This window comes from Peromyscus maniculatus, chromosome X, assembly GCF_049852395.1.
Source record: "Peromyscus maniculatus bairdii isolate BWxNUB_F1_BW_parent chromosome X, HU_Pman_BW_mat_3.1, whole genome shotgun sequence".
Taxonomy (NCBI): domain Eukaryota; kingdom Metazoa; phylum Chordata; class Mammalia; order Rodentia; family Cricetidae; genus Peromyscus; species Peromyscus maniculatus.
This window is the reverse complement of record NC_134875.1, coordinates 27,792,589-27,808,514: the sequence shown is the minus strand read 5'-3', so window position 1 is coordinate 27,808,514 and position 15,926 is coordinate 27,792,589.

Sequence of the window (15,926 nt, the reverse complement as noted above, 5' to 3'; positions counted from 1 at the left end):
AGGGCTGAGTTCACTGCTAGGTAAATTGGAATGAAAACATGCCAAACATTTCCTCTCACTGAAATGAAAACCAAAACCCAGGAAAATGCATTGGGGATCTTTTTTGAGACTCTGAAGAGTAAGTAACAGTTGGAATAGCAAAACCACAAAAATTTGTAGAATCACTGACCATGAGCAAGTTTAGTGACATTTTCCTCTCCCAGAACAGTAAAAGTGAGCACTCCGGTGTGGCTTAAGAAGTAGCTCACTACGACTGTGTCAACAGTCAAAGTACAGGAGAATCTCCTGTTTCATTTCCTTCTTTTTCATTCCTATTGGGGCTCAGCCTCTAGTCAACCCAGTGGTCATAGCAATGGTATTGGCAATGACACACAGGTACAAATAAAGTCACAAAAACTTTAAAGACGACCTTTGCTTTACACCCAGTTAAACAGAAGCTCCACGAGACCAGAGTTAAGATAAAATATTTCTCTCTACAGTCTCTTCTGATCAGCACTGACAGGAGTGAGATCATAGAAGTAGATAGTTTGTGGCCAGAAGACCCAAAGCAAGAGTCTTGAGGCACCATCGTCTCCAAAAAAAATTGAAGAAAAGAGCTGAGGTAAGCAAAGATCACCCCCAAACTGTACATGTGTGAATCTGGTCTGAGTCACCATGGCAATACCATTCAGAACTCAACTAATAGAGCACTATTTCTATTTCATCCTGGCTACTGGTTGCGAAGTATGTAGGGCAGCTTCAAAATGTACCACAAATATTTTTAAAATTAAGGTGTCATGAGAAACTCAGCTCATGGATGGTGTGTTAGAGATTGTGGTTTGAATTGAACCATATCAATTGCCTGATTAAAAGAAAAAATATCATCATGCTTTATAAAATTTAAACAAGACTCAGTGGCATAGGATTTAAACAAAATTCAAATATTTAAAATATCAGCAACACAGTCCAAAAACACATACAAAAATTCACTTGAATCCTAACCCTCACAGGAGAAGAAAATCCAGAAGGCAGGTATCAGATTAAACTGAGTTTGGCCCTGTAATTAAAACTTTAAACTAACTGTTAAAAATGTTCATATGAGCAATTCTGACTGCTCTTAAAGCAAACAGAAAAATACATGAGTATCAGACAGTGGGGGTGGGGTCAAACTTTTGAAAACTAAAGACAAAGAATCCAAATCATGAAAACAATTAGAGAAATGGATAGATTACTGGTAGAAAGACAATGCCATGAAGGGATGTAGATTTTTCCATGAGAAACAATGGAGGCCAGAAGGAAGTAACACAGCATTTCTATGATACTAAGAAGAAAAACTGACATCCCTGATTCTGTATCTATTGAAACTACCCTTCAAGAATGTAAACAACTGGATAAAGATTTATAGAAATGGATACATGTAATAGTTGAGGTAATTCTGCCTGATAGTTCTCCAAAATTAATGACAGACATCAAACCAAGAACCAAGAAACTCAAAAACTACCAAGCAGGAAAAATGCTATAAAATCTGCAACTTAGCAAAGATCAGAGGAAAACCTCCAAAGAAATCAAAGGTGAAACCTCACCTTAACTCTAGAAAATAATGGGCAGGAATTACACTATATGATACAAGTAAGTAGAAACCATATAAGCAAGACGAAAATAGAGGGAAATACTGAAGTCTTTAAAAGAAAAATAAAACTGAGGTGGTATTGTGCTCCCCAAAATATTGTGTACCCTAATAAACTTATCTGGGGTCAGAGAACAGAACAGCCACTAAATACTTAGAATAGGTAGTGGTGGCACACACCTTTAATCCTAGCATTCCAGAGGCAGAAATCCATCTGTTCAAGGATACAGCCAAGCATGGTGACTCACGCCTTTAATCCCAGAAAGTGAGCCTTTAATCCCAGGGAGTGGTGGTAGAAAGCAGAAAGGTATATAAGGCATGAGGACCAGAAACTGGAAGCATTTGGCTGGTTAAGCTTTCAGGCTTTCGAGAAGCACAGTTCAGCTGAGAGCCATTCGGATATGAGGACACAGAGGCTTCCAGTCTGAGGAAACAAGATCAGCTGAGAAGTTGGCCAGGTGAGGTTAGCTGTGGCTTGTTCTGTCTCTCTGATCTCCCAGTGTTCACCCCAATACTTGTCTTGGGTTTGATTTTATTAATAAGACTCTCTGAGATTCCTGTTACACAAAACACTACCTAGAATTCAATATTCAATGGAATCATTCTTTCAAACATATTCAGGCACCTCAACCCAAGTACTTTGACTAAGAAATTTGTGTGCTTTGGAGATATGAGTAAAATCCTTATGTGCTGAGAAAATTTTGTAACATCTCAAAATCAAAATATCTGTGGTATGGACTCTAAGGATATATAATGCAAGAGGAAGGAAGACATACTCTTGTAACTTTATAAGTAACTTAATAGTTCTCATTGCTCTATGAGAACTAAAAGAATCAATAGGTAGGACAATGAGTGAGACAGGGTACACAGCAAGCTAGCAAGGCAGCAGCTTCAGCAGCTGAGTCTAGGGCACAGTAGCACAGTAGTGGTAGCAGGGGTGGTGGACCAACTAATTCAGAGTTCATATAAGTTAACTCATGGGGACTTCCATAAATACTCTGGCAGGCTCTTTTTTCCCCCAAAGGATGTGCTTAAAACTACTATGTGGGCAGAGAGGGGCCAGAACCAGGGTCAGTTGGTTCCAGACATAAATCAAGACAGGCTAGTACAATGAAACCTGATACAAAAATAACCTTCACAGTAGAGTGACTATACTACCATTATTTAATCTATGAAAACAGCAGTTGTTTTCTTGTTACCATTACCTGACTTACTAGTATTAAAACCTCTAATAGTTAAACTATTAAAATAAACAGGTCCACCACCCCTGCTACCACTACATAAACCAGCAAATTAAAATAATCTTTGGTTAATTTCCTTCTCTATGCATGTTACTGTACTTCTAAGAAAACCTATTTCCACTTGAGTCTATTTAGGGAACATATTTATCATAAATTCCAATATAGAACTGATGTATCACCGAGTATTCAAACTACATACAAATTGAGAGAAAGGACTATCAAAATAGGAAAAATAGAGGCAGTGAGATGGCTTAGTGAATAAAGGTGCTCTCCATCAAGCCTGATGACCTGAATTTCATCCCCAGAACACACAACAGAGGAGTCCCAAAAGTTCTCCCATGACCATCATAGGCATGGCATGGCATACACACACACACACACACACACACACACACACACACACACACGCACGCACGCACGCACACGCATGCACACGTGTGCACATATGTACTTACACAAAATTTTAAAAAATAAAGGAAGAATCCAACATGGTCATGTTATTGACTAAGTTTTTCAAAATAGGTAGATATTTTCTCACAAAATATTTTGAAGGGAACATATACAGGGTTTCACTATGTAGCCCAGGCTCACCAGAAAACCAAGATCCTCTTCCTTTAACCTCCAGAGTGCTGGGATAATAAATGGTCTTGATAAGATTAGATCAATGCTGCTTTTTAAAAAATCATGTATTCCAATTTGGGCCAGCACTTTAGCTGATAGGAATAATGGCCAATGCTTAATCTTTATTGAGGAATTACTGTGAGCCATATACTACCCAAAATATTTACAATCCTCTAAATATTTCAATCAAGAAAGAACTTCTTGTCCCTATTTTCAAAGGGAGCAAACTAAGTTTTAAAAATCTTACTTAATTAGAAGAAGAGCTGGTATTCCAACACAAGACACCTGGCATCAGATATAAAGCCCTTAACTTTTAGGGCCTTCTTTGCACTGGTATCCCTCCCTTGGTTTAGCCAGAGTTGATCATGTTAGATAGGTCACCACAACCTAACCTTTCAAGGAATTCCCATACAACACATGGGAAGGAGGAAACAAAATACCTATTAACAGACTGATCTTGCCACCACACTCTCTCATGCAAGGAAGTAGAGTGCTTGAGCAGAAACTCATACTCTTGCACCCTAAGCAAAAACAGAATAATACTATCAATACAGCACAATGTTATATATCTTGATATGCTCTTCTTTACTGGTTATTAATAGGATATATATTTGAAGTTGGTTCTCCAGCAGCATAGATACAGTCCTTGTCAAGTCATCCACATTCTCCATTCTTGTCCAAGGATCAGTCTCAGGGAAATAGCTGAAAAAGCTTAAATAAATCTTGAAAATAAACCTTAACTGATTCCTAAATTGTTTCTTCTATTTTTCTTGCTTTATGTCATTTTATACTGCACTCCTGAGAACCTAATCATTTTTCAAATTCTGTTTTTTGCACAGATAAACCTACTTCAGACTCTTAGTTCTTCCATTTCCTAGTTTTATGCATGACCTTGGGCAAGTTGTATAACCTTCCTGTGACTCACTTTCCTCCACTCAAAAGTATAAATACATGTGTTTCTCCACAAGGAACTTAGTGAGGAAAAACCTTACACATGTGGACACATTCTGCAAAATAAGGACACAAAATAACACTTTTTGTTTTAAGTTGTATGAATTATCAAAGGGATGAACAGTTGAAATAAAAATGACAATAAAATACTCTTATAAATCCAAGGAGACAGGATTTTTGATGGATGGCAGTTTCCATTTGTCTTTCTGTGACCCTCTGCTGCTCAGTTATTAATGATCTATATAGGCTGTCATTTTCTTGGCATTCATAAAAAGACCTGAGCTCAACCAACCTGCAAGTACATTTTCTGATAACTACACAGGCAATTGCAGTCTGTGTTAAGTCCACTTCCTGGACTACCACTTTAACCAATGCTTAGACTAAACACCGAGGCTTAAAATTAGTATCGAAAGCTATGTTATTGACCCACATTCCCCAACACTTGCAAAAACACCAATTAAAACTGACTATAGGAGATCATTACCGGCCAGTTTATCTGCTCTAGAATGCCTTAAACCAGGTACTTCATGTTTCTATCACCCTAGGACACTCAGAAGCATGAGTTCAGACGGGCATGCAGAAGCATGCTTCCAAAAAAGGAAAACTCAAAATGAGAAATTACAGGAGGAAATTGAATCCACCAGACAAATTCTCAGCAATAAATTAACATATGCTGCATTTGCAGCAAGCATAAAACAACCCACTCCCTCAAATATCCATATTTTAAATTAAGTCTTTATTAAATATTGAGATCAGTTGAGTTTCCATCAATATTACACATGTCCTGCAATATTGTAATCATACATATTTCATTAACTACATATTCATAGCTTTCTAATAACATTTCCACTTGGACTTCTTGTCATCGGGGCTTACATTAGCATATAGGCATTTGGATTCCATGAGGAAGGGAAGCAAAACATAATAACCAAAATATGCTTTCATTCTCCCTGTCAGCAGGAACTTTAGCATGAGCCATATAATTGAAAAGCAGTGCCTGCCTGAAATATTGCATTACACAACGGAGCAGCAGATTCAGAACAAAGAAAAGAAAGCATACCATATTGTTTATCATAGGTAATTACAGGTTTTCAATATTTTTTCATCCATTAGTTATCATTTCACCAAATCCACTTCTTGGTTTGTACAGAAGAAAGACTTCTGACATTTCCTTCTGCAAAACATTCATTATCTGGCAGAATGCAGAAAGCTGGAGCATAGGCAGAGTAAGAGGCGCAGACAGGCAGCCATCAAGTTAAAAAGCAACGATTCACAATGTTCTGGTATTTACTTACTTAATTTTTCTTACTTGCCTCTCAAGGCATCTCTTCAATCTGCACTGGTGCTGCGTGTATTTAACCTTCGCCTTTATTTATTTTCTTCTCAACCATTTCTCAGGCCAAGCTTGTCTTAACTTGACCAAGCAGGGCAGGGCAGAAGTCCCCATGAAATGTCAGTGCTAAAATAGATTCTCAAAAGCAGAACCAGAGATAGGATGGGATTTGTTTGCTTAGAGAACATGGCCAGGCTGCCACATCTGGCCTTTGAGCTAAGGAGAATTGAGGGCAGAGCTAGGATGAAATGTAGGGCCATCCCCAGCCTGGGACTACAGATCTACATGAATAAATGCATGAGTCAAAGTCCAGGGCAAAAACTTAGGCCAAAGCTGTAAACTGCCAGACAACCAGGGTAAAAATGGATAAATCCTTATCTGCAGTATCGCCGTGGTAGCAGGCACTTTTGAAGCCGCAGGACACCAATCCCTCAGAATACCAATATCAAGCACGCAAAGTTAAACTCCTTCCTTCCATGATGCCTAGCATACAATGAGTGCTGGGAAAATCACCTAAGCCATGTGTTAAAATGTAAGTTTAGAAAAATTCATATTCAATTATGAAGTACAATGGCCTCTGTAATGGAAAAATTTTTTTTTTTTGGTTTTTTTATTATTATTATTATTATTATTATTATTTTACAACACCATTCAGTTCAACATAATAGCCACAGAATCCCCTGTTCTCCCCCTCTCGCCCACCCCTCCCCCCAGCCCACCCCCCATTCCCACCTCCTCCAGATCAAGGTCTCCCCCGAGGACCGGGGTTGACCTGGTAGACTCAGTCCAGGCAGGTCCATTCCCCCCTCCCAGACCGAGCCAAGTGTCCCTGCATAAGTCCCAGGATTCAAACAGCCAACTCATGCAACGAGCCCAGGACCTGGCACCAATGCACAGCTGCCTCCCAAACAGATCAAGCCAACTGACTGTCTCACCCGTTCAGGTGGCCTGATCCAGTTGGGGGCCCCTCAGCCTTTGGTTCATAGATCCTGTGCTTCCATTCATTTGGTTATTTATCCCGGTGCTTTATCCAACCTTGGCTTCAACAATTCTCGCTCATATAAATCCTCTTCATACTCACTAATTAGACTCCCAGTGCTCCACCAGGGGCCCAGCCGTGGATGTCTGCCTTCAGATTCCTCAGTCCTTGGATGGGGTTTATGGCATCACTATTTGGGTGTCTGGCCATTCCATCACCAGAGTAGGTCAGTTCCTGCCGTCTCGCGACCATTGCCAGCAGTCTTTTGAGGGGGTATCTTTGTGGATCTCCGTGGGCCTCCCTAGCTCTCTGCTTCCTCCCCTTCTCACCTTCCCATGTGGTCTTCATTTACCATGGTCTCCTATTCCTTGTTCTCCCTCTCTTTTCTTGATCCAGCTAGGATCTCCCACTCTTTCCCTATACTGTCGCCCTTCATTGTTCCCACTCATGACCAGGCTATTCATGTAGATCTTGTCCATTTCTCCGTGTCTTTTTTGGGGTCCCGTTTTCCAGGTAGCCTCACTGGTGATGTGAGTAGCAGTCTAGTCATCCTTGTTCCACATCTAGCATCTTCCTATGAGTGAGTACATACCATATTTGTCTTTCTGAGTCTGGGTTACCTCACTCAGGATGATTTTTTCTAGATCCATCCATTTGCCTGCAAACCGTGTGATGTCGTTGTTTTTCTCTGCTGAGTAGTATTCCATTGTGTATATGTGCCACAATTTATTTATCCATTCTTCAGTTGAAGGGCATCTAGGTTGTTTCCAGGTTTTGGCTATTACAAACAATGCTGATATGAACATAGCTGAGCAAGTGCTCTTGTGGTATGATTGAGCATTTCTTGGGTATATGCCCAGGAGTGGTATAGCTGGATCTTGGGGGAGATTGATTCCCAATTTTCTAAGAAAGCGCCATATTGATTTCCAAAGTGGTTGTACAAGCTTGCATTCCCACCAGCAGTGGAGGAGAGTTCCCCTAGTTCCACATCCTCTCCAGCATAAAGTGTCTTCAGTGTTTTTGATCTTAGCCACTCTGACAGGCGTAAGGTGGTATCTCAGAGTTGTCTTGATTTGCATTTCCCTGATGATTAGGGAAGTTGAGCAATTCCTTAAATGTCTTTCAGCCATTTGGGATTCCTCTGTTGAGAATTCTCTGTTTAGTTCTAAAGCCCATTTCTCAATTGGACTGTTGGTCCTTTTGATGTCTAATTTCTTGAGTTCCTTATATATTCTGGATATCAGTCCTCTGTCAGATGTGGGGTTGGTGAAGATCTTTTCCCATTCTGTAGGCTGTCGCTTTGCCTTGTTGACCGTATCCTTTGCTCTACAAAAGCTTCTCAGTTTCAAGAGGTCCCATTGATTGATTGATTGTCTCAGTGTCTGCGCTACTGGTGTTATATTTAGGAGGTGATCTCCTATGCCAAGGCGTTCAAGACTATTTCCTACTTTTTCTTCTAGCAGGTTCAGAGTAGCTGGATTTATGTTGAGGTCTTTGATCCACTTGGACTTAAGTTTTGTGCACGGTGACAGATATGGATCTATTTGCAGCCTTCTACACGCTGATATCCAGTTATGCCAGCACCATTTGTTGAAGATGCTTTCTTTTTCCCATTGTACACTTTTGGCTTCTTTGTCAAAAATTATATGTCCATAGGTGTGTGGGTTAATGTCAGGGTCTTCAATTCGATTCCATTGGTCCACATGTCGGTTTTTATGCCAATACCAGGCTGTTTTTATTACTGTAGCTCTATAGTAGAGCTTGAAGTCGGGGATTGTGATGCCTCCAGAAGTTGTTTTATTGTACAGGTTTCTTTTAGCTATCCTGGGTCTTTTGTTTTTCCATATGAAGTTGAGTATTGTTCTTTCCAGATCTGTGAAGAATTGTGTTGGTATTTTGATGGGGATTGCATTGAATCTGTAAATTGCTTTTGGTAAGATTGCCATTTTTACTATGTTAACCCTGCCTATCCATGAGCATGGGAGATCTTTCCATTTTCTGAGATCTTCTTCAATTTCTTTTTTCAGGGACTTAAAGTTCTTGTCATATAGGTCCTTCACTTGCTTGGTTAGTGTTACCCCAAGGTATTTTATGTCATTTTTGGCTATTGTGAAGGGTGATGTATCTCTAATTGCCTTCTCAGCTTCTTTGTCCATTGTATATAGGAGGGCTACTGATTTTTTTGAGTTGATTTTGTATCCTGCTATGTTGCTGAAGGTGTTTATAAGCTTTATCAATTCCTGGGTGGAATCTTTGGGGTCACTCAAGTATACTATCATGTCGTCTGCAAATAGGGAAAGCTTGACTTCTTCCTTTCCAATTTGAATCCCCTTAATCTCCTTATGTTGTCTTATTGCTCTGGCTAGAACTTCAAGTACTATATTGAATAAGTATGGGGAGAGTGGACAGCCTTGTCTCGTTCCTGATTTTAGTGGAATTGCTTTGAGTTTCTCTCCATTTAATTTGATGTTGGCTGTTGGTTTGCTATATATTGCCTTTATTATGTTTAGGTATGTTCCCTGTATTCCTGATCGCTCCAAGACTTTTATCATGAAGGGGTGTTGGATTTTGTCAAATGCCTTTTCTGCATCTAGTGAGATGATCATGTGGTTTTTTTCTTTGAGTTTGTTTATATGGTGTATTACATTAATGGACTTTCGTATGTTGAACCACCCTTGCATCCCTGGGATGAAGCCTACTTGATCATGGTGGATAATCGTTCTGATGTGTTCTTGGAGTCTGTTTGCCAGTATTTTATTGAGTATTTTTGCATCAATGTTCATGAGGGAGATCGGTCTGTAGTTCTCTTTCTTTGTTGCATCCTTGTTTGGTTTAGGAATCAGGGTAATTGTAGCCTCATAGAAGGAGTTTGGTAATGTTCCTTCTGTTTCTATTATGTGGAACAATTTAGAGAGTATTGGTATTAACTCTTCTTTGAAGATCTGGTAGAATTCTGCGCTGAAACCATCTGGTCCTGGGCTTTTTTTGGTTGGGAGACCTTTAATGACTGTTTCTATTTCCTTAGGGGTTATTGGACTATTTAAATAGTTTATCTGGTCTTGATTAAACTTAGGTATGTGGTATCTATCCAGAAAAATGTCCATTTCTTTTAGGTTTTCCAGTTTTGTGGAGTAGAGGTTTTTGAAATATGACCTTATAATTCTCTGGATTTCCTCAATGTCTGTTGTTATGTCCCCCTTTTCATTTCTGATTTTGTTGATTTGGATTCTCTCTCTCTGTCTTTTGGTTAGTTTGGATAAGGGCTTGTCTATCTTGTTGATTTTCTCAAAGAACCAACTCTTTGTTTCATTAATTTTTTGTATTATTCTCTTAGTTTCTAATTTATTAATTTCACCTCTCACTTTGATAATTTCCTGGCGTCTATTCTTCCTGGGAGACTTTGCTTCTTCTTGTTCTAGAGCTTTCAGATGTGCTGTTAATTCACTAGTGTGCGATTTCTCCAACTTCTTTATGTGGGCATTTAGTGCTATGAATTTCCCTCTTAGCACTGCTTTCATAGTGTCCCATAAGTTTGGGTATGTGGTGTCTTCATTTTCATTGATCTCTAGGAAGTCTTTAATTTCTTTCTTTATTTCTTCCTTAACCCATTGGTGATTCAGTTGAGCATTATTCAGTTTCCATGAGGTTGTAGGTTTTCTGTAGTTTTTGTTGTTGTTGAAATCTAGCTTTAAACCATGGTGATCTGATAGAACACAGGAGGTTATTCTGATTGTTTTGTATCTGTTGAGATTTGCTTTGTGGCCAAGTATGTGGTCGATTTTAGAGAAAGTTCCATGGGGTGCTGAGAAGAAAGTATATTCTTTCTTGTTAGGATGGAATGTTCTGTAGATATCTATTAGGTCCAATTGGGTCATGACATCAGTTAAGTCCTTTATTTCTCTGTTAAGTTTCGATTTGGGAGATCTGTCCAGTGGTGAAAGTGGGGTGTTGAGATCTCCCACTATTAATGCGTGGGGTTTTATATGTGGTTTAAGCTTTAGTAATGTTTCTTTTACATATGTGGGTGCTCTTATGTTTGGGGCATATATGTTCAGAATTGAAACTTCATCTTGGTCGATCTTTCCTGTGACGAGGATGTAATGTCCTTCTTGATCTCTTTTGATTGATTTTAGTTTGAAGTCTATTTTGTTGGATATCAGGATGGCTACCCCTGCTTGTTTCTTAAGACCATTTGATTGAAAAGTCTTTTCCCAGCCTTTTATTCTTAGGTAGTGTCTATCTTTGAATTTGAGATGTGTTTCTTGTATGCAGCAGAAGGATGGGTCCTGCTTTCGTATCCATTCTGTAAGTCTATGTCTTTTTATAGGTGAATTAAGTCCGTTGATATTAAGGGATATTAATGACCAGTGATTCTTCATCTCTGTTATTTTTGGTGGTAGTGTGTGTGTACTTCTCTTCTTTGGGGTTTACTGTTGTGGCTTTATCTATTGCCTGTGTTTTCAAGTGTGTATCTGACTTCCCTCGGTTGGAATTTTCCTTCTAGTGCTTTCTGTAGGGCTGGGTTTGTGGATAGGTATTGTTTAAATCTGGTTTTGTCTTCGAATGTCTTGTTCCTTCCGTCTATGATGATTGAAAGTTTTGCTGGGTATATTAGTCTGGGCTGACATCCATGGTCTCTTAGTGTCTGGATTACATCTGTCCAGGTCCTTCTGGCTTTCAAAGTCTCCATTGAGAAATCGGGTGTTATTCTGATGGGTTTACCTTTATAGGTCACTTGGCCTTTTTCCTTGGCTGCTCTTAATATTCTTTCTTTATTCTGTACATTTAGTTGTTTAATTATTATGTGTCGAGGGGACTTTTTTTGGGGGTCTAGTCTGTTTGGTGTTCTATAGGCTTCTTGTATCTTCATAGGCATTTCCTTCTTTAAGTTGGGAAAGTTTTCTTCTATAATTTTGTTGAATATATTTTCTGTGCCTTTGAGTTGGTATTCTTCACCTTCTTCTATCCCTATAATTCGTAAGTTTGGTCTTTTTATGGTGTCCCAGATTTCTTGGACATTTTGGTTCATGACTTTGTTGGCTTTAGTGTTTCCTTCGACTGATGGAACTATTTCTTCTACTGTATCTTCAATGCCAGAAATCCTCTCTTCCATCTCTTGCATTCTGTTGGTTATACTTGCATCCGAAGTTCCTGATCTTTTACTCAGGTTTTCTATTTCCAGCATTCCCTCTGTTTGTGTCTTTTTCATTTTTTCAATTTCCCTTTTCAGATCTTGGACTGTTTCCTTTGTTTGTTTCATTGCTTTTTCATGGTTTTCTTTCAGTGCTTTATTGTTTTCTTCCAGGATTTTAATGTTTTCTTCCAGGACTTTATTGTTTTCTTGGAGGGCTTTATTGTTTTCTTCTAATTTGTTTGCCCTTTCCTCTAGTTGTTTACAGCGTTCTTCCAATTTTCTTGTCTTTTCCTCTACACACGCCTCTACCTTCTTCATGAAGTTACTCATAAGGCTACTTTCTTCTGCTTCTTCCAATTTTTGGTGTTCAGGTCTAGATGTTGGAGGCGAGCTAGGTTCTGGTGATGCTGTATTGCTCTTCATTTTGCTGTATGTACTTCTGCTTTGACGTCTGCCCATCTCCTTGTGATTCCTTCTTGGTCTTATCAGTGGACTTGTTTCACAAAGATCTGACAGACTCAGGAGGACTCTCTCTCTTGTCCAAAAGGGAGTTCTCTTGTCCAACTCTTTGGTCCAGAAGGGAAGTCAGGGGCAAGCTCTGGTCCAGAATGGCAGTCGGGGACAGGCTGGGAGCTGGGGGCCGGTCTCTAAGTCTCAGGAAGTGGGTGGGGTCTTGGGCAGATGGGCGTGGGGGCAGGGCGCGGAGACTGCAGGGGCTGCCGGGGGCTTGGAAATGGGGATCCCTCCCGGTGGGGCTAGAAGGGGAGCTGCCCGGTGGCCAGAACCTGGTGCCAAGTTGGGCAGGCCTCTCAGGAGTGGTTGGTGGCCAGGGATGCGGTCCGGGTTGGACCCAGGCACTCACCTCTGGTCCAGAGGGGAAGTCGTCGGGGGCAGGCTGGGAGCTGGGGGCCCTGTAATGGAAAAATTTTTATAACTCATTTGGTATCAAAAATCTGACATGAACAATTGTGACATTTATAGCCTTTGTTTATCTTGCATAGAGTGAATATTTACACATTGTGTTGCTGATATATTATTCTGTGTGATTATGAAGCACTGCCTTGCATTTCTCTAAGGACATCATAAATACATACATTGGATTACTTTACAAAAACCTGAAACATTCTGAATTCTAATATACACTTGACTTCCATGACTAGGTAGAGAATGGTCTAGTACCAAACCAGTTGTCTCTGAATTCTGGAATCATGAACCTGCTTTTAAAAGCATTTTTCTATTTTCAATACTTTCTATACCAAATATAATTATAAAAAATGATAAAGCCAGGTGTGGTGGTGCTCACCTTCAATGCCAGCCCTCAGGAGGATCTCTCTGAGTTTCAAGACAGTAATGTCTATCAACAAGTAAATTCCAGGTTAGCCGGGGCTACATAATGAGACTCTGTCTCAAAAAAAATATTTACATGTATTAATAAACTAATTGTCTATTCACACATATTTCAGGATATTTACCTATCCATATTCTTTCAAAGGTTAATGTATTATACAGCTGAGGAAAATTAAATATACTTCTCTAAAAATATGGCTGCTTACCTACAGAAACTCTTTTTACTTTAATTATTCCAAATGATGATGGTCTGTTGCATCTAAACTTTACCCTTCACAAACACTGGGGTAGGAACTCTTTCCTGAGGATGTGTAAGCCAACACCTATCCCAGAGAGTACCAGTGACAAAGTACAGAGTCTACCAAATTCCAACTTGGGGAACCAATTAGTTTATTGGAATGACTTACAGAGCATGGGTGAAGGGTTACTTACCAAAGTGTGGGTGACTTGAAAGCAGCTGCAGCACCAAAAGTTCTCACCCCAGCATGGACAATTACTACCCCACAGTTGTATCAACTAAGTCCTCCTTATCGGTTAACCATCTACACTCTGTATACTCTAGCACCTCCTGCAAGCACAAGACCGTGTGTAATTGGGGAAGAATTAGGTATAGCTGTCTAGGATTTTCAAGAGGGAAATGGCTAAAATTTCAGGTAAGAGTCCAAAAGACCTTCCCCACTCTGTCCTTTTAGGAAGGATCACCAACTATCAACAGGCCCAATCTACCAAGTTACAGCTGCTGTTATGCTGGGGGCAGGGGTAAGCTTAACAACCACGCTTTTCACGTAAGGAATAACCTCAAGCCAGTTTGCTTCTTTAGAGAATGTCCATGTACTCAGTGGTGGTGCTTTTCAAGTTTTTCTACCAAGGCAGAAGAAAATTAATAGATACTCCAGGGACCGGATTATAATCTTCATCTCCATGGTTCTCTGTTGTAATTGAGGTGCTAAGCTCAGCATCCAGCAGGGGTAAATAAAGGAGTGATTAAAAACAGATACCTAATTTTCTTAATTACCAAAAGACAATACAATTTGCCTTCTTTTAAGAATCAATGAAACCCTTCATGGATGTACATGACTTTTTATTTTTGTTTTGTTTTTTTTCACTTAGTGTAGAAAAGTCACCCCTCCCCCTTCACTTGTTTTTCCCTCCCCCACAATCAGACCCATTCTGCTTCTCTCTCTCTCTCTCTCTCTCTCTCTCTCTCTCTCTCTCTCTCTCTCTCTCTCTCTCACACACACACACACACACACACACACACACAGAAAGATAGAGGGGGAAATATTTAGATTTCATGCGTGAAAAACATCTTGTCTCACCCTATTAGTCTCTCTTATTCTCCTCTTCTCTCTCCATTTAGACTCATACTTCCTATCATACTTAAATATTTTAAAAATATTTTTATGTACCATATAGACTCTGCACATAAGAGAAAATATACAGTTTGTGTTTCTGAATCTGGCTTATTTCACTGAACATGATGAATTCCAGTTCTTATTTACATGTCTCTCTGGGACTTCAGTAATTCTTAGAAGCAGGAATTTTCACAGAGGTCAATGTTATTATCTCCCAAATAGCCTAGAAGTTTTCAGACAGGCATGATGAGGAATTTGAGGGGGATAGACTTCAAATTGTTTGAGTCTTTGAATGTCTGTCTCTACAACTAAATCAAGCCTTAGAAATTAGAATCCTAGAATAGAATTTTTGAGTACACAGATTAACTTGAATCCAGACTCAAGACTGCAAGAACCAGAAAAAAATTCTGAAAGTCATCAGTCTCCATGCAAAATATAAACTAAAACTAGCATTATCTCTTCCTATCCTTGCCACCAGAGGTTGAAATGGAGTGGGATTATAAAGCACTATCTATACATGTATGTATGTAAATGGCACAGTTAAGTCTGCTAATATGTATAATTAATATGCATTAGTAATTATAATTTAGAGAATAGGGAGAAAAAAGAACTGTAGTGTTAAAAATAAATTTAAACTGTAAAAATAAAATGGGATGGGAGAAATTAACTCTTTATTGACAAAGATCCATTTGTCGATGTGAAAGTGCATTTAAGGAGAAGCTACTTATGTTAAGGGGGAGGAATGGGTTTCTTCTGCCCATTCTTATACTATGGTGGAAGCAGAACCAGGAGTACATTGTTGCCCATAATGCTCAGCTGGACCTTTACACTGAAATTTAACCACAAGCCAAAGACCTGGATAATGCTCTTGGCAACATAATTCTTCTGCTCAGGGATGCTGTTTTTTACTTAAGATGCATCTTGCAAATAGGCAAAATGATCTTGCTTGCTCATTCATTCATCTAGCCACTGAAAGATGATATTTGATAGCCTCCTATCATTAATGTCTGGGAGATGTAGCACTAAGTGCAATAACAAATGAGCACAGAAAAATACCACCTGCTGTGATTGACCTGAAAATCTAATAGGAAAGAATTAAAGTACCCCACCCTGCCCCTGTCCCCAACTTTACCTCCAGCCAGCAAGATGCCTGAATAGCAAGTCCCATGAAAGTATTTCATCTAATTAGCTGAAGGGCAGGCCCTCAAAGCAGTGGATCCTTCAGTCATTTCCTTATCATGTTGTAGCCAGAAGTTTTCCTGTGTCCCGCCTGGCCCGAAGTCAGATCCCACAGCTGCTTGGACCCAAATAAACACACAGAGTCTTATATTATTTACAAATGATATGGCCTAATGGCTC